Raw genomic sequence first — 15,970 nt, forward strand, 5'->3', positions numbered from 1 at the left:
GTTTGCCTGGAAGATAGGTGGGATGAGTCATAAGAGGGCCAATGAGAGCTGAAGGGCTTGCAGAGCTGGAGGTGTTCCTCTGTGCTTGCCTGTGTAAATCCAGAAAGTGAACAGGCAGCAGCTTCAGCTGCCCACAGTTAAAATGGATGCAGCCAGACTTAGTGGGGGGAGATTTCTGTAGCATATTTGGCAAGCACAGAATCACAGTATATATATAAAATAATATGCAAAGTGGTTAGAGGGAAGCTTCAGAATGGCAATGATGTTTTTATTACAAATTATGTGAGCAGACTGTAGTTCCTCTTTCAGTGTCTGTGTATAGATCTTCAGTGTATTCCTTAATTAATTAATTTATTCAATTATTTCACAGCACCTATAACCAATGTAACAGGTTAGTAAAGCTTTGTTCTTGTTTCAAAATTCACCTATATATTTTCTTATAGACCAAGTCCGGGCTTTTTTTTTTTTTTAATGGTTCCCCATCTGAATAAAAATAAATGAAGCTAAGGATGCAAAGCTCACCATCTCTGTCTTTCTCCCACGTAGTAATTCATCTCTACCACTAGATGTCATCAGTCTCCTTGGTTGAATGACATCCAATATCAACCTGTTTCGGCTCATGCACATGGCTTCCTGGGGCGGTACAACATAACAAGTTTGGACCTATTTCCCTGCTCGTTATGCAATTACAGTGTATAGCCACATACATCATTGTACAGCGATTCATGTCTATCTCTTGGACCTGTTATGGTCTAAGTGCAAGTCCGTGCAAGTGGCCTTAAGTGCAGTCTGTGACATTACCAAGTGCCACACGTGATATTCAGTGAATGCTAAGCTTCAGAAGACAGTCATAATTGGAGGCAATTACAGCATACAGCATACTGGGCACATAGTGCTAATATAGGGCAGACTGGCACTGGTTGAGGTCAGCTACAGATTGGTTGAACCTGCAATGGAAATAGAGAGATATCCGTGCTCAAATCCAAATAGCACAAATATATAAACTACTGTGCAAAAATTTTAGGCAGGTGTGAAAAAATGCTGTAATTTAAGAATGTTTTCAGAAATAGATATGTTAATAGTTTCATTTTATCAAAATGGAAAGTAAATGAACAGAAATCCAAATCAAATCAATATTTGGTGTGACCACCATTTGCTTTCAACACAGCATCAATTCTTCTAGGTACACATGCACACAGGTTTTTAAGGAACTCAGCAGTTAGGTTATTCAAAACATCTAGGAGAACTAACCACAGATCTTCTGTGGATGTAGGCTGCCTCAAATCCTTCTGTCTCTTCATATAATAACAGACAGACTCGATGCTGTTGAGATCAGGGCTCTGTGGGGGCCAAACCATCATTTCCAGAACTCCTTGTTTGTCAGGAACCAGTGTGACCAGAAATGTGTGGACTGCCACAGAGAATATCGGGCACAAATATTGTGTAAAAGAATATGATTTATTTTAAAAGATAAGTGAATAACAAATGTAAATGTACGTCCAACATACCAAACTGTGTAAAATAAACCAGATAACCAAACAAATAGTGACACACGATGAACAACTGCCTAAACTAAGTATATACAGCAAGTAGTGAATGCAAAATCGTAATCGTAGCAGAGCCAGGGTCATACGCAGGAGATCAAGCAGAGAGAGCTGGGAGCCAGACAGGACAGGGTAAGGGTAACAGGAGACAGAGAGGGCAGGTAGGGAAGGGATCAGGCTGCAGGGCAGGGATCCAGGAACAGGATGCAGGGTACAGGACAGACAGGACTTAAATATACTTCCTACAATGAGCATCAGGTGATGACTAATGATATGAGCTTCAGGCTGCTGGAAGACACCCGCTGGTGGACGCTGGAACTGTAGCCTATGGATCTGGGAGCCACAGTGCCACCAGCAGGTGTGCCCTTTCCTGACATGTTTTTGTTTAGGCTGAAGAAAGTTCTTAATGACATTGTCTGTATGTTTGGGGTCATTGTCCGGCTGCAGAATAAATTTGGGACCAATCACACTCCTCCCTGATAGTATGTCATGATGGATAATTATCTGCCTGTATTTATCAGCATTGAGGACACCATTGACCCTGAACAATTCTCCAGAAACACAGCCCCAAACTTGCAAGGAACCTCCACCATGTATCACTGTATACATTCATTATTGTACCGCTCTCCAGCCCTTCAGTGAGCAAACTGCCTCCTGCTACAGCCAAATATTTCAAATTTTGACTCATCAGTCTAGAGCACCTATTGCCATTTTTCTGCACACCAGTTCTTATGTTTTCATGCATAGTTGAATCGCTTAACCTTGTTTCCACATTGGAGATATGACTGTGGCCGCAATCCTTCCATGTAAACCACTTCTGGACAGATTTTTCTGGACAGTAGAGGGTGTACCTGGGTCCCAATAGTTTCTACCAGTTCTGTGCTGATGGCACTGATGGACATCTTTTGATGTCGAAGGGAAGAAAGCATGATGTGTCTTTCATCTGTTACATTTGGCTCCTGCCGCAGTGTGAGCCAATGAGGAGAGGGAAACCTGGCAGAGCCGCTGCTCTCATGCACAACTCTGGGTCGAGATGGTGCTCAGGAAAGTATAAGGGGGCTGAGGGAGAGTTACAGTTTTTTTTTACTGTAATGCATAGAATAGACATTCGCGTCCAGAAGCGTGCCCTGGAGAAATCCAGATCCAGTCATCCCCCTGCTGGCCGTCAAGCACAGGTAGTCCAAAGACCTGTGGAATACTCTCCGTCTTCAATCTTTCACACGTTGGGAGAACCTATGCAGCTTGGGCGAACTCGCCTCACTCCCGAGGAACGTGCCCGACGCATGGAATTGGGCTTGTGTCCTTATTGTGGTGATAAAGGACATCTTTTGAACTCCTGTCCAGTCCGTCCGGGAAACTCCAGGGTCTAAGTCACTCGGAGGGAGTTGATCTAGACTGATCCTTTAATTTTGTCCACTTCCCTTGTTTCACTCTTCCCATGGCTATCCACTGGGCTCAAAATGCCTATCAACTCTCTGCATACGTGGACTCTGGTGCTGCCGGGAATTTCATTAAACAATCTTTAGCTTCCGAGTTGGGTATCGCCTTTGTTGCCTTGGCTATACCCCTCTCCCTGACCGCAGTAGATGGCTCCTTCTCGCCCATGAGCCCCATCCAGTTTAAAACTCCTCCCATTGTGTTACGCATTGGGGTTTTGCATGGTGAGGAGATCTCTTTCCTAATTCTGCCTAAATCCTCCAGTCCCATCATCCTAGGCCTTCCATGGTTGCAGAAACACTCCCCGCATCTTGACTGGAATTTTGGACAAGTATTGGCTTGGGGTCCTCCGTGTCAGCAACGATGTATTTCCAAGGTGCTACCTCCTCCTTCCATTCCTCTGGCTGAGACCTCCACAACTCCCATGTTGCCTTCCCAATATCAGTCCTTCCCAGATGTTTTCTGCAAAAAGTCCGCTGATCGCCTTCCTCCTCACAGAGACTATGACTGCGCCATTGATCTGTTACCTGGGACCTTTCCTCCTCGAGGCCGAGTCTACCCTCTATCTAACCCTGAGACACAAGCCATGTCTGAATACATTCGGGAAAACCTGAAAAAGGGTTTCATCAGGAAATCTAACTCACCTGCCAGAGTCGTGTTCTTCTTTGTAGCGAAAAAAGATGGTTCACTCCGTCCATACAGGGGTTCTTAATGCCATCACAGCAAAGAACCGATACCCTCTTCCTTTAATTTCAGAACTCTTTGACAGACTGCAAGGTTCTCATGTTTTTACTAAACTGGATGTTAGAGGGGCCTACAATTTAATAAGAATCCGGGAAGGAGACGAATGGATGGCCGGCTTTAACACCAGGAACGGACATTATGAATATCTTGTGATGCCCTTTGGCTTATGCAATGCCTCAGCGGTCTTTCAAAATTTGGTTAATGAGATCTTCTGCGACCTTCTGTATGTCTGTGTTATTCTATATCTGGATGACATTCTTATTTTCTCACCAGACTTACTTACCCATCGTCTTCACGTGAAAGCTGTGCTACAGTGTCTATAGGACAATTGTCTATATGCAAAATTGGAGAAATGTCTATTTGAACAAACACAAGTTCCATTTCTGGGCTACATAATCTCGTCACAGGGCCTCCTCATGGACCCAGCCAAACTTCGGGTCATCTCTGAGTGGCCCCAGCCCTCTGGTCTTAAAGCCACCCATCGCTTTTTGGACTTCACCAATTACTATCGCCAATTGATCCGTAACTACTCCACCTTGGTGGCCCCTATTACATCTCTCACCCACAAGGGTGTCAATGCTCGGCTCTGGTCACCTGAAGCCATTCATGCTTTCCTCAAATTCAAGACAGCCTTCTTCTCTGCCCCAATTCTCCTACGTTCGGACATTAGGAAGCCTTTTTCTTTGGAGGTAGGTGCCTCTTCAGTAGGCGTCGGTGCCATCCTACTCCAAGCTCAGAAGGGCAAGTCTCAGCCTTGCGGATTCTTTTCCAAGAAGTTTTCTGATGCGGAGAAGAATTATACCATTGGGGACCGTGAGCTACTCGCTATTAAACTAGCTCTTCAAGAATGGCGACGTCTTTTAGAGGGTTCTCCCCATTGTATTACCATCTATACTGATCATAAAAACCTGAAGTATTTACAATCTGCAAAACGCTTGAACCCACATCAAGCTCGCTGGGCCCTCTTTTTCGCCCGCTTCAACTTTAACATTACTTTTCATCCAGGTGCCAAAAACCTTCGAGCCGATGCCTTGTTCAGGTCGTTTGATGTCAACAATTCTGAGAATCACCTAGATCCTGGTCCCATCATCCCTCTGAATCGTATTCTAGCCACTACTCAGCTACGGTCTATGCAGCCTCCTTTAGGTAAAACCTTTGTAGTTCCTGCACTTCATTCCAAACTCCTTGCTTGGGCACATGACTCCAAGTTCTCTGGACATCCTGGCATACCTCGTACTTGTGACCTTCTTCAGCATCATTACTGGTGGCGTTCTCTTCGTAAGGATGTCAAGGAATACATTCAAGCTTGTACGGTTTGCGTACTATCCAAATCTTCCACGTCTGACCCTGCTGGGTTACTTCTGCCCTTACCAGTGCCCGATATACCTTGGTGTTGTATTTCCATGGATTTTTATCTCAGATCTGCCCCCCTAAACAGGTTCTACAGTCATCTGGGTAGTGGTGGATCGGTTCTCCAAAATGTGTCACTTGATTCCTCTCCCAGGCCTACCTTCTGCTCCCAGTCTTGCAACAACTTTCATTAAGGAGATTTTTTATCTTCATGGGATGCCTTCTCATATCGTCTCTGATAGAGGAGTTCAATTTACTGCTCGGTTTTGGAGAACCTTGGCCAGCTCCTTTGGGATTAAATTGGATTTTTGTTCTGCCTTTCATCCCCAGTCCAATGGGCAAATGGAGTGTGTCAATCAAAATGTAGAACGTTTTCTCTCAGCCCACCAAGATGACTGGGTGGACCTTTTGCCCTGGGCAGAGTTTGCCTTAAACCATCACTCCAATGCCAGTTCTGGAAAATCTCCCTTTTTCACTGTTTACGGGCAGCATCCATCTGTTCCCTTTCCTGTTCCCATTTCTCCTCTTGTACCAGCAGCAGCAGAAACCCAAAGGTCCTTCAACTCAATCTGGAAAGAAGTCTCTGAGAATCTTCATCTAGCTGCTTCCAGGCATAAAATGGTAGCAGATCGTCATCGCTGCCCGGCTCCTAAGTTCCTGCCTGGAGATAGAGTTTGACCAATAAGAAAACTCAGATATGCGCGCCCCTCTCGAGTCTTCACCACTGCGCTCAAATGCCAGGTAGAAGGGTGCTTACCCCCTGCAAAAGAGAAAGTCCTAAATAAAATGACTATAGAGCTGCCACTTTAAAAATTATATATATACTATGCAAACCTTTCTATTACTAACAAGTAATCCTGGGCTGTATTGGTACTTGCAAGTCAGAAAAAGTGGCGCTAAATGGCGGTGTAACTCCTAACTAGTGCGAAAAAAATATAATCATCTAGTGTTCCAACAAACAATATGTGCACATAAAGTAAAAAACATTCATGGAAGATCTCATCAGTGTGAGAAAAATATGAAATACAAAATCCCTGTAAAAGTGTATCATACACACAGCAATATATATTATATGATGACATGAAACGTGAACTATAAATAATATCAGTCCATAAATATTCCCAAGGCAGGACACCGTGCAGGAAAGGTGAGGTATCTGGAAACAATCCACCAATTCACTCAGTGTTAGTGATTCCTCTCCCCTTGAATTCAACACTCACCAGCTCCATATGCCTCACACTCTCGTGTTTTGGCAATAAGGCATAAGTATAAGGTTGGTCAATGGAAGGTCAAAGGATCCAGATTCTTTAATTATCCAAGTGTCACCTCAATTTATAAAAAGAACTCAAAATAGTGTGATACCGTAAAACATATAAAATTTATTCAACTTAAAACTTCAATCATTACACTCACAAGAACAACTCTTGATTCAAGCCAAACTGACACTGCAAAGCAAATCCAAATCAAACCGAATCCTCCTCTGTGAAACGCCCAGCACCACTGTGAAAATGAGGGTCACGGCGGACCTCAAGAAGCAGCGATGGATGAGTTTTCACCCCTCTCCGCTGACAATCTAAAGATGTGGATCACCTGCTGGCAACACAGCCCGGGGGGCAGCTCCTCTGAAGCGTTTGAAGGCTCCCACCGATGCACGGAGATCCGCAGCCAAGTCACGTCCGTCACTACTGATTACTGATAGGTGCCGTACAGCCACGCCCCGACATGTTTCGTCATATCAGACTTCCTCATGGGATTGGCTGTACGGCACGGCACCTCCTACCCTTATACTCCTTGCGTCTTTCGACGTAATGATATGCAAATCTGTGTTCGCCTTCCCAGATGCCTCTGCGGCCCTCAAAAGCAGCGATGCTGGGCCGATCACGTACATCAGATAGCAGCTAAACTATATAAATATCTTGAAGGTAACTAAGCAAACTATAATCAAATATAATGCATAGATCGGGTATTGAAAACTCAAGAATGATGAGACAAACTGTTTTAAATCATAGATCTCATTCGTTGAGTGATAATCAGCAGTGTATCACCAACCCATTGATTGAACACTCCCCATATAAAGTATAGAATCATAGATCAAAAGTGTTGCATAATAGAGTTACCCAAGCGGTTTGTAATATGTGGTCAGACGAGGCAGCCCATACATTACCCGACCATGGACATAGATCGGGGCATTTTTCTAAATAAATCCATCATTCCCCCTAGCTAGTAATAAGAACTCACATAAGTATAATCATAACTCATTCCCTATATCTACGTTAATACCAACTATAGTGTATAAATAATGTTAGACCCTTAGTGAATAATTGTGAATCACTAAAAAGTTATCATGCTGTTAACCAGTAGAGTGAGTCCTCTAGTGGTGAAAGTGAAAAGTGTTTCCTCCGTGTTTCAAAAAATGATTTCCATTAAATTGAGCCACACAATTACCCCCCTTTTTTTTTTTTTTTTTTTTTTTTTAAATGAAAACATAGCCCACTAAATATATTAGTGAGCTATGCCACTGTAAAAATTAGTGATGGTGCACTATGCCTAAACATATAAATATTAATTGGCCACTATTTCAGGTGACGCTTATATATAGAAAACAAAAGTGAGTGATAAAACCAAACAACCAAAAAACGTTATAGAAAGAAGGCAGTTGTTTCTCTCAATAGTAATCGAGTATAATGAGTTCTATAGAGGAATGTGTAGAGAGAGATGTAAAGACAGATTCCCTTGGGTGTATGGTTCAAACGTCACTGATGAAGCAGTTCAAATCTACCTCAATATTCAGGCCCCTAGGGGCAAGGCTTTTCAGACGAAATATCCATAGGGTCTCTCTTTGTGAGAGATCCCTAACTCTATTAGACCCTCTCCAGGCTGGATAAACACAATCTAATCCACAAAATTGTGCTAGGGAGGGGTCTTGATGATGTTTCTCTCTGAAGTGTAAAGATACACTATGGTATTTATAACCATTTTTGATGTTCGTGAGATGTTCAGATATTCGAACTCGGAGTAGTCGTTTCGTCCGACCAACATACAGTAACCCGCACGGGCACCATAAGAGGTAGACCACGTGTGAGGAATTGCACGATATGTATTCCTTGATCTCAAAGTTTTGCTGGTCTGTGCTAGTGACAGTTGTCATCCCCCTATTGGACACCCTCACAGTTCTGCAACATACACATTTCCTACATGGGAAAAAACCCTGTAGGTTAATTCTTAAAGTTTGTTGCCCTGGTGGGTCCAGAATCTTTCTTACCACTCTATCCCCAAAGTTTGGAGCTCGTTTGTAAACGAACCTGGGTGATGAGGGTAAGATTTGGCCTAAGTGTCTATCCCTTTCCAAGATGTGCCAGTGCTTCCTAAATATTGCCTCAATGTCCTTGTACTGGAAATGGAAGCCTGTGATGAACCTAATTTGTTGTTGGATACTTTTTTCTGGTGGGTGCCTACTTCTAAAACACTGGTCTCTTGATAAAAGTGCCACTTCCTGTATTGTATTATCCAGTCCCTGTTCACGGTAACCCTTTTGCATAAATTTATCCTTTAGTAATTTGACTTGGGTATAGTAATCCTCCAACTCGGTACAATTTCTTCGTACCCTTAGTATTTGTCCCTTCGGTATATTACGAATCCAAGTGGGATGGTGCCCACTAGTGATGGTTAAGTAACTGTTGCGATCCGTAGGTTTGAAATACGTCTTAGTTTTCAGACCGTTGGTGTGTATTTCTATAGTTAAATCCAAAAAGTTGACAGAAGTGTCGCTAATTTGGAATTCTAATTTGATGCCATTGGGGTTATTATTCAAATGTCCCAGAAATTCGATCACTGACTCTCTGGATCCCTCCCAAATGAACATTAAATCGTCTATGAAACGACGATAAAACTTCAACTGAGGCCTATGGGTGCTGAAGACTCGTTTGTCTTCCCACTCAGCCATAAACAGGTTGGCGAGGCTGGGAGCATATTTAGCTCCCATTGCCACGCCAACCTGTTGTGAAAAGAAAAAACCGTGGTACCAAAAATAATTATGGGACATGCAAAAATCTAAGGCATGTCCCAAAAAACGTTTTTGCGTGTGGGGAACTTCATCCCGCCTACTGAGTGCCCAATTAAGTGCCAACAGGGCATCCTCATGTTTTATGATGGTATATAATGAGGATACATCAGCCGTAACCAAATGAGTCTCTATTCCAGGGTTGATGACTACTTCCCTTAAGAGTTGTAACAGGTCTGATGTATCCTTCAAATAAGCTCTAGTAGTTAAAACGCTGGGCTGCAGGAATTTGTCTAAATATTCACCCATACGTGCCGTAACAGAACCAATCCCGTTCACAATAGGGCGGGCCGGTGGTGTTTGTGCGTTCTTGTGGATTTTCGGCAGTGTATAAATAATGGGGATCCTGCATGTTGAGGGCACTAAGTAACGTTTCTCTTTATCATTCAGAGCCTTGATTTGGTAACCCCATTCGACCAGCGCATTCAATTGTGTTCTGTAAGCTTCCGTTGGGTCTCCTCCCAGTTTCTTGTATGTGATTTTATCACCCAAGAGTTCCATAAGCTGATGGTGATAGAACTCTTTATTCAACAGAACGACTCCTCCCCCCTTATCCGCCGGGCGGATGATGATATTTTTCTTATCTTCCAATGATTTTAGTCCATCTTTGATATACCTCGGATTTACCGTTTTCTTAACAGGGAGCTCATCAATGTCTTTCAACACCAAATGCTTGAATACCTCTATGAAGTGGTTGTTCGATAGTTGTGGATTAAAGATTGACTTGTTCTTAAGCCCACTGTCAATTTTCTGCCCTCCTACATTAGCTCTAATCCCTGATTCCACAGGGTGACTAAGGAAATACTTCTTTAGATTGAGTGTTCTAATAAATTTGTGTGTATCAATGTAGGTTTCAAACTTATTCATCACTCTCCTAGGGGCACATTTAAGGCCAGTGTGTAAGATATTTAATTCCTTCTCATTTAGCTTAGCTTCACTCAAGTTATATATACCCGTTTCTACATGTCCCTCGGTCTTTTTCTTGGGTTGTCTCCGTCTGCCTGCCCGACATCCCCTTCTCCTCTTTGGTAGGGGGTCATTTCTCGGTTTGGGTAATGTGGGGGTCCAGTGGGGTTGCCTCCCCTGCGTTCCCCTGGATGTGTGTTCCTCCTTGGTGTACCGGTCCCCCTCCCACCCCTCCCCCGTTGTCCTAAAAAAGGCTCCTGTTGATGGTATGTTCTGTACTCTTCATCCATTAATGGTTGGTATCTATTATGTAGTGGTACATGATAATTGGGTTCAGGAGGAGGATAATGGTGCCATTGTTGGGGATAATCCATGGAACGCCCCCCCCTCCCCTTCTCTGTTGGTATGAGTGGGGTGAGGAGTAACCATATTGTTGTGGATATCCCCTATTACTAGATCTGATAGGGCCTCCTAGTTGATGTTGTTCATTATGGCCATACTCCCTGTTAATCGGGGTGTTGCCATTCCGATTATGATTTGGGCCTGTTACACTTCTGTTGTTAGTGCCCTTGGGGGGTGCCTCTTTAGCTTGATGTGATTGTGTAATGGTCCTAACAACCTCTCCCTCTTTGTTAGTGTTGTCAGTATCAGAATTGTTAACATTTAAATTCTGCCAAGCATAAACCTTATTGGTTTTAAAATCATTAGAGTCCCTATTATATTTTTTTACCTTTTTCTTTTGAGTTTCTCGATCTATCTTTTCAAGTTTCTTTTGCATGTTGTTGTTAAACTCTTTCATCTGGTTAGAATCAATTATGGGTTCTAGCTTACTTTGCAGAACAGTGATTTTCTCTTTAATTTTACTAAGCTTGATCTGTTTTCTTTTTAAAACGAGGGTTTGTAATTCCCTCCCTACTCTGTTAAAAAATTCGAACCACTCATCTATAAACACCTGTTCATTAAGCCCATCCTGGGGAGCTACTTCCCATCTTAGGCTGCGAAAGATGAGGTTCTCCCTCAAGTAATGTTCAAAGGTGAAGACGTCCCACCATGTCTTAATTTGTTTTTCTAGCAAGTTCTCTAAATTCTTAAAAGTGCCCGTGTAGTCTTCCTCACAGTCAATCATTTCATGACTAGTGGAGAAGACACATTCGGGATTCATTTGTCTATTGGATAAAAAATTAATAGCATCCATGGCTGCAGGTGGTTAAGGGTAATAGAATATGACCAATAAGAAAACTCAGATATGCGCGCCCCTCTCGAGTCTTCACCACTGCGCTCAAATGCCAGGTAGAAGGGTGCTTACCCCCTGCAAAAGAGAAAGTCCTAAATAAAATGACTATAGAGCTGCCACTTTAAAAATTATATATATACTATGCAAACCTTTCTATTACTAACAGGTAATCCTGGGCTGTATTGGTACTTGCAAGTCAGAAAAAGTGGCGCTAAATGGCGGTGTAACTCCTAACTAGTGCGAAAAAAATATAATCATCTAGTGTTCCAACAAACAATATGTGCACATAAAGTAAAAAACATTCATGGAAGATCTCATCAGTGTGAGAAAAATATGAAATACAAAATCCCTGTAAAAGTGTATCATACACACAGCAATATATATTATATGATGACATGAAACGTGAACTATAAATAATATCAGTCCATAAATATTCCCAAGGCAGGACACCGTGCAGGAAAGGTGAGGTATCTGGAAACAATCCACCAATTCACTCAGTGTTAGTGATTCCTCTCCCCTTGAATTCAACACTCACCAGCTCCATATGCCTCACACTCTCGTGTTTTGGCAATAAGGCATAAGTATAAGGTTGGTCAATGGAAGGTCAAAGGATCCAGATTCTTTAATTATCCAAGTGTCACCTCAATTTATAAAAAGAACTCAAAATAGTGTGATACCGTAAAACATATAAAATTTATTCAACTTAAAACTTCAATCATTACACTCACAAGAACAACTCTTGATTCAAGCCAAACTGACACTGCAAAGCAAATCCAAATCAAACCGAATCCTCCTCTGTGAAACGCCCAGCACCACTGTGAAAATGAGGGGAGAGGAATCACTAACACTGAGTGAATTGGTGGATTGTTTCCAGATACCTCACCTTTCCTGCACGGTGTCCTGCCTTGGGAATATTTATGGACTGATATTATTTATAGTTCACGTTTCATGTCATCATATAATATATATTGCTGTGTGTATGATACACTTTTACAGGGATTTTGTATTTCATATTTTTCTCACACTGATGAGATCTTCCATGAATGTTTTTTACTTTATGTGCACATATTGTTTGTTGGAACACTAGATGATTATATTTTTTTCGCACTAGTTAGGAGTTACACCGCCATTTAGCGCCACTTTTTCTGACTTGCAAGTACCAATACAGTCCAGGATTACTTGTTAGTAATAGAAAGGTTTGCATAGTATATATATAATTTTTAAAGTGGCAGCTCTATAGTCATTTTATTTAGGACTTTCTCTTTTGCAGGGGGTAAGCACCCTTCTACCTGGCATTTGAGCGCAGTGGTGAAGACTCGAGAGGGGCGCGCATATCTGAGTTTTCTTATTGGTCATATTCTATTACCCTTAACCACCTGCAGCCATGGATGCTATTAATTTTTTATCCAATAGACAAATGAATCCCGAATGTGTCTTCTCCACTAGTCATGAAATGATTGACTGTGAGGAAGACTACACGGGCACTTTTAAGAATTTAGAGAACTTGCTAGAAAAACAAATTAAGACATGGTGGGACGTCTTCACCTTTGAACATTACTTGAGGGAGAACCTCATCTTTCGCAGCCTAAGATGGGAAGTAGCTCCCCAGGATGGGCTTAATGAACAGGTGTTTATAGATGAGTGGTTCGAATTTTTTAACAGAGTAGGGAGGGAATTACAAACCCTCGTTTTAAAAAGAAAACAGATCAAGCTTAGTAAAATTAAAGAGAAAATCACTGTTCTGCAAAGTAAGCTAGAACCCATAATTGATTCTAACCAGATGAAAGAGTTTAACAACAACATGCAAAAGAAACTTGAAAAGATAGATCGAGAAACTCAAAAGAAAAAGGTAAAAAAATATAATAGGGACTCTAATGATTTTAAAACCAATAAGGTTTATGCTTGGCAGAATTTAAATGTTAACAATTCTGATACTGACAACACTAACAAAGAGGGAGAGGTTGTTAGGACCATTACACAATCACATCAAGCTAAAGAGGCACCCCCCAAGGGCACTAACAACAGAAGTGTAACAGGCCCAAATCATAATCGGAATGGCAACACCCCGATTAACAGGGAGTATGGCCATAATGAACAACATCAACTAGGAGGCCCTATCAGATCTAGTAATAGGGGATATCCACAACAATATGGTTACTCCTCACCCCACTCATACCAACAGAGAAGGGGAGGGGGGGGCGTTCCATGGATTATCCCCAACAATGGCACCATTATCCTCCTCCTGAACCCAATTATCATGTACCACTACATAATAGATACCAACCATTAATGGATGAAGAGTACAGAACATACCATCAACAGGAGCCTTTTTTAGGACAACGGGGGAGGGGTGGGAGGGGGACCGGTACACCAAGGAGGAACACACATCCAGGGGAACGCAGGGGAGGCAACCCCACTGGACCCCCACATTACCCAAACCGAGAAATGACCCCCTACCAAAGAGGAGAAGGGGATGTAGGGCAGGCAGACGGAGACAACCCAAGAAAAAGACCGAGGGACATGTAGAAACGGGTATATATAACTTGAGTGAAGCTAAGCTAAATGAGAAGGAATTAAATATCTTACACACTGGCCTTAAATGTGCCCCTAGGAGAGTGATGAATAAGTTTGAAACCTACATTGATACACACAAATTTATTAGAACACTCAATCTAAAGAAGTATTTCCTTAGTCACCCTGTGGAATCAGGGATTAGAGCTAATGTAGGAGGGCAGAAAATTGACAGTGGGCTTAAGAACAAGTCAATCTTTAATCCACAACTATCGAACAACCACTTCATAGAGGTATTCAAGCATTTGGTGTTGAAAGACATTGATGAGCTCCCTGTTAAGAAAACGGTAAATCCGAGGTATATCAAAGATGGACTAAAATCATTGGAAGATAAGAAAAATATCATCATCCGCCCGGCGGATAAGGGGGAGGAGTCGTTCTGTTGAATAAAGAGTTCTATCACCATCAGCTTATGGAACTCTTGGGTGATAAAATCACATACAAGAAACTGGGAGGAGACCCAACGGAAGCTTACAGAACACAATTGAATGCGCTGGTCGAATGGGGTTACCAAATCAAGGCTCTGAATGATAAAGAGAAACGTTACTTAGTGCCCTCAACATGCAGGATCCCCATTATTTATACACTGCCGAAAATCCACAAGAACGCACAAACACCACCGGCCCGCCCTATTGTGAACGGGATTGGTTCTGTTACGGCACGTATGGGTGAATATTTAGACAAATTCCTGCAGCCCAGCGTTTTAACTACTAGAGCTTATTTGAAGGATACATCAGACCTGTTACAACTCTTAAGGGAAGTAGTCATCAACCCTGGAATAGAGACTCATTTGGTTACGGCTGATGTATCCTCATTATATACCATCATAAAACATGAGGATGCCCTGTTGGCACTTAATTGGGCACTCAGTAGGCGGGATGAAGTTCCCCACACGCAAAAACGTTTTTTGGGACATGCCTTAGATTTTTGCATGTCCCATAATTATTTTTGGTACCACGGTTTTTTCTTTTCACAACAGGTTGGCGTGGCAATGGGAGCTAAATATGCTCCCAGCCTCGCCAACCTGTTTATGGCTGAGTGGGAAGACAAACGAGTCTTCAGCACCCATAGGCCTCAGTTGAAGTTTTATCGTCGTTTCATAGACGATTTAATGTTCATTTGGGAGGGATCCAGAGAGTCAGTGATCGAATTTCTGGGACATTTGAATAATAACCCCAATGGCATCAAATTAGAATTCCAAATTAGCGACACTTCTGTCAACTTTTTGGATTTAACTATAGAAATACACACCAACGGTCTGAAAACTAAGACGTATTTCAAACCTACGGATCGCAACAGTTACTTAACCATCACTAGTGGGCACCATCCCACTTGGATTCGTAATATACCGAAGGGACAAATACTAAGGGTACGAAGAAATTGTACCGAGTTGGAGGATTACTATACCCAAGTCAAATTACTAAAGGATAAATTTATGCAAAAGGGTTACCGTGAACAGGGACTGGATAATACAATACAGGAAGTGGCACTTTTATCAAGAGACCAGTGTTTTAGAAGTAGGCACCCACCAGAAAAAAGTATCCAACAACAAATTAGGTTCATCACAGGCTTCCATTTCCAGTACAAGGACATTGAGGCAATATTTAGGAAGCACTGGCACATCTTGGAAAGGGATAGACACTTAGGCCAAATCTTACCCTCATCACCCAGGTTCGTTTACAAACGAGCTCCAAACTTTGGGGATAGAGTGGTAAGAAAGATTCTGGACCCACCAGGGCAACAAACTTTAAGAATTAACCTACAGGGTTTTTTCCCATGTAGGAAATGTGTATGTTGCAGAACTGTGAGGGTGTCCAATAGGGGGATGACAACTGTCACTAGCACAGACCAGCAAAACTTTGAGATCAAGGAATACATATCGTGCAATTCCTCACACGTGGTCTACCTCTTATGGTGCCCGTGCGGGTTACTGTATGTTGGTCGGACGAAACGACTACTCCGAGTTCGAATATCTGAACATCTCACGAACATCAAAAATGGTTATAAATACCATAGTGTATCTTTACACTTCAGAGAGAAACATCATCAAGACCCCTCCCTAGCACAATTTTGTGGATTAGATTGTGTTTATCCAGCCTGGAGAGGGTCTAATAGAGTTAGGGA

General features: G+C 42.3%; 1 long non-coding RNA gene across 1 annotated transcript in view; it reads left to right on the forward strand.

The window, feature by feature from the left end:
* Positions 1 to 366: 366 nt before the first annotated feature.
* LOC141107201 (uncharacterized) overlaps positions 367 to 15,970 on the forward strand; it is a 38,121-nt gene continuing 22,517 nt past the window's right edge. Inside the window, exon 1 of the long non-coding RNA XR_012235809.1 lies at positions 367 to 391. This is a non-coding gene — a long non-coding RNA (uncharacterized lncRNA). The remainder of the gene's footprint in view (positions 392 to 15,970) is intronic.

The sequence above is a fragment of the Aquarana catesbeiana genome, linkage group LG09 (genome assembly GCF_042186555.1).
Source record: "Aquarana catesbeiana isolate 2022-GZ linkage group LG09, ASM4218655v1, whole genome shotgun sequence".
NCBI classification, from domain to species: domain Eukaryota; kingdom Metazoa; phylum Chordata; class Amphibia; order Anura; family Ranidae; genus Aquarana; species Aquarana catesbeiana.